At 45.2% G+C, this 3,144-nt stretch overlaps 1 non-coding gene across 1 annotated transcript; it reads left to right on the forward strand.

Moving 5' to 3' along the window:
• The first annotated feature begins 2,537 nt into the window (after window positions 1–2,537).
• Window positions 2,538–2,609, forward strand: trnad-guc (transfer RNA aspartic acid (anticodon GUC)). Its single transcript has one exon. It is a non-coding gene; the product is annotated as a tRNA-Asp (tRNA).
• Window positions 2,610–3,144: the final 535 nt, after the last annotated feature.

Below are 3,144 nucleotides of genomic sequence, written 5' to 3' on the forward strand. Positions count from 1 at the left end.
TTAAAAATTTAGAGTACCCAATTAATTTTTTCCAATAAAGGGGCAAGTTAGCGTGGCCAATTCACCTAACCTGCACATCTTTGGGTTGTGGGGGCGAAACCCACGCAAACACGGGGAGAATGTGCAAACTCCACACGGACAGTGACCCAGAACCGGGATCGAACCTGGGAAATGAAATAAAATGAAAATCGTTTATTGTCACAAGTAGGCTTCAAATGAAGTTACTGTGAAAAGCCCCTAGTCGCCACATTCCGGCGCCTGTTTGGGGAGGCTGTTACGGGAATTGAACCGTGCTGCTGGCCTGCCTTGGTCTGCTTTCAAAGCCAGCGATTTAGCCCTGTGCTAAACAGCCTCTAGACTGTCTCGAGATCTAGGGATCTCGGTGCCATAAGGCAGTAGTGCTAACCACTGCGTGACTGTGCTGTCTTGTGGTGTCCAACATGTGATTGTGAGGCTTGCAACAGCACTAAGAGTGTTAAGCTGAGCATAGCTATGAATCTTACTTATGTGTCTTGCAAGGCTAGGTGAGCGAAAGTGGTGGGGTGAATGGAGCAAAATGTGAAGTTCGTTGGTTATTTGTAAGCATATGACCTGGAAGATGTATTTCCTGACCTTGATCATTTTTGTGAGGTCACTGAACCTCTGTTGTCACTAGATCCAGGTTCCAGAGCTAGCGTTCACATGATGGCTGCCGGTGCAAACTGCCCGAGGGAAGAGCACCACTCTCTCCTGTTCAGTTTAATCTGGACAAATGTGAGGTCATGCTTTTTGGTAGATCTAACATAGAGGGGAAATATACCGTAAATGGCAAAACTTTTCGGAATCTAGAAAGTCAGAGATTCGTGCGTGCAGGTCCACAGATCTTTGAAAGTGGCAACACAAGTGGATAAGGTAGTCAAGAAAGCATACGGATTGCTTGCTTTCATTAGATGGGACATCGAGTATAAAAACTGTCAAGTCATGCTACAGTTGTATAGAACCTTGGTAAGGCTGCACTTGGAATATTGCACACAATTCTGGTTGCCACACTACCAGAAGGATGTGGAGGCTGTGGAGTGGCTGAATAGACTCGGGCTATTTTCATTAGAAAGACGGAGGTTGAGGGGTGACCTGCTAGAGGTCTACAAGATTATGAGGGGCATGGATAGAGTAGATGGGCAGGCACTTTTTCCCAGCGTGGAGGGGTCAGCCACCAGGGGGCATAGGTTTAAAGTCCGTGCGGCAAAGTTTAGAGGAGATATGTGAGGCAGTTTTTTTCCACAGAGGGTGATGAGTGCCTGGAACGCATTACCAGGGAGGTTTTAGAAGCAGCTACATTAACGGTGTTCAAAAGGCATCTTGACAAACACATGGATAGGACGGGTGTAAAGGGATACGGCACAAGGAAGTGCTGAGGATTTTGGCAAAGGTTGTTAGCGTGGCCGGTGCAGGTTTGGCGGGCCGAAGGGCCTGTTCCTGTGCTGTATTGTTCTTTGTTCTTTGTTCACCTTCTGCACCAAGGTTTCCAGTGCTGTATCAGAGACAAATAGAACATAAAAATAGGAAAGTATTGTTGAACTCAGATAGAATCTTGTTCAGACTAAAGTTGGGCTGGATTACTGTGTGTAGTTCTGGTAACCAAACTATGAAAAGGTTATGAAAGTACTGGAGTAAGAGCAGAAAAGATTTACAAGGATGTTACCAGAATTGAAAGAATATCAGGAAATTTTGAAACAGAGAAAAAAATAAGAGAAGAACTAATTGAAGTTCTCAATATTATGAAGGAGGTTGATAGGGTGGGAGTGGAGAAATTGTTTTCTCTTGTGATTGAGCTTAGCATACGTGATGTAATCAGAAGGTAGTGAGTGATTAAGATCATGTGAAGAACTTAAGAGGAATTCCTTTATGAATCAAAGTAGAGCGAGTGTAGAGTGTAGAGCACTTTGCTACTTTTAGTGCTTGAAACAGATAACAGTAACCATTTAAGGGAACACTTGAGACAAGCATGAGGAGAAGAAAATATAGGATATGGAGATAAGGTGGAAAGAATTAATTCGAATGGAGACTCATGCAAAGTATAGACAAAGACATAGACCATTTGGGCTAACTGGCCGGTTTCTGTGCTATAGTTTCCAGTTAAAAAACAAAAAAAACTCCCCTATGGAACTTCATAAATATTGGTATTCTCTGAAAAGCTATGAAAAAGTGACCAGTCAAGTCTGAGCAACCACCACAATGTTTATTACTAAAATGTTTCAAGCAAAATTTCCAGCTTAATAGAAGAGCCAAGTTAACATTGTTTCACTGGCCAAACAACTGAAAGTTAGTTATAAGACCATAAGACATAGGAGCGGAAGTAAGGCCATTCGGCCCATCGAGTCGACTCCGCCATTCAATCATGGCTGATTTCAACTCCATTTACCCGCTCTCTCTCCATAGCCCTTAATTCCTCGAGAAATCAAGAATTTATCAACTTCTGTCTTAAAGACACTCAACGTCCCGGCCTCCACCGCCCTCTGTGGCAATGAATTCCACAGACCCACCACTCTCTCGGCAGTTCCTCGTTAGTATAGTGGTTAGTATCCCCGCCTGTCACGTGGGAGACCGGGGTTCAATTCCCCGACGGGGAGAGTTTGTACCTTACCAGAAAAAAATTGGGAATTATTTTTTATCTCGGGAGATAATGGTGTAGTGGCAATGTCACTGGACAGGTGATCAAGGTTAGTTCAGGTTAATGCTCTGGGGGCATGGGTTCGAATCCCACCTTGGCAACTGGTGAAATGTTTTGTGGGCAGCATGGTAGCCTTGTGGATAGCACAATTGCTTCACAGCTCCAGGGTCCCAGGTTCGATTCCGGCTTGGGTCACTGTCTGTGCGGAGTCTGCACATCCTCCCCGTGTGTGCGTGGGTTTCCTCCGGGTGCTCCGGTTTCCTCCCACAGTCCAAAGACGTGCAGGTTAGGTGGATTGGCCATGATAAATTGCCCTTAGTGTCCAAAATTGCCCTGAGTGTTGGGTGGGGTTACTGGGTTATGGGGATAGGGTGGAGGTGTTGACCTTGGGTAGGGTGCTCTTTCCAAGAGCCGGCGCAGACTCGATGGGCCGAATGGCCTCCTTCTGCACTGTAAATTCTATGATAATCTCTGGCTGAAGAAATTCTCCTCAT

The sequence above is a fragment of the Scyliorhinus torazame genome, chromosome 2 (assembly GCF_047496885.1).
Source record: "Scyliorhinus torazame isolate Kashiwa2021f chromosome 2, sScyTor2.1, whole genome shotgun sequence".
NCBI classification, from domain to species: Eukaryota; Metazoa; Chordata; class Chondrichthyes; order Carcharhiniformes; family Scyliorhinidae; genus Scyliorhinus; species Scyliorhinus torazame.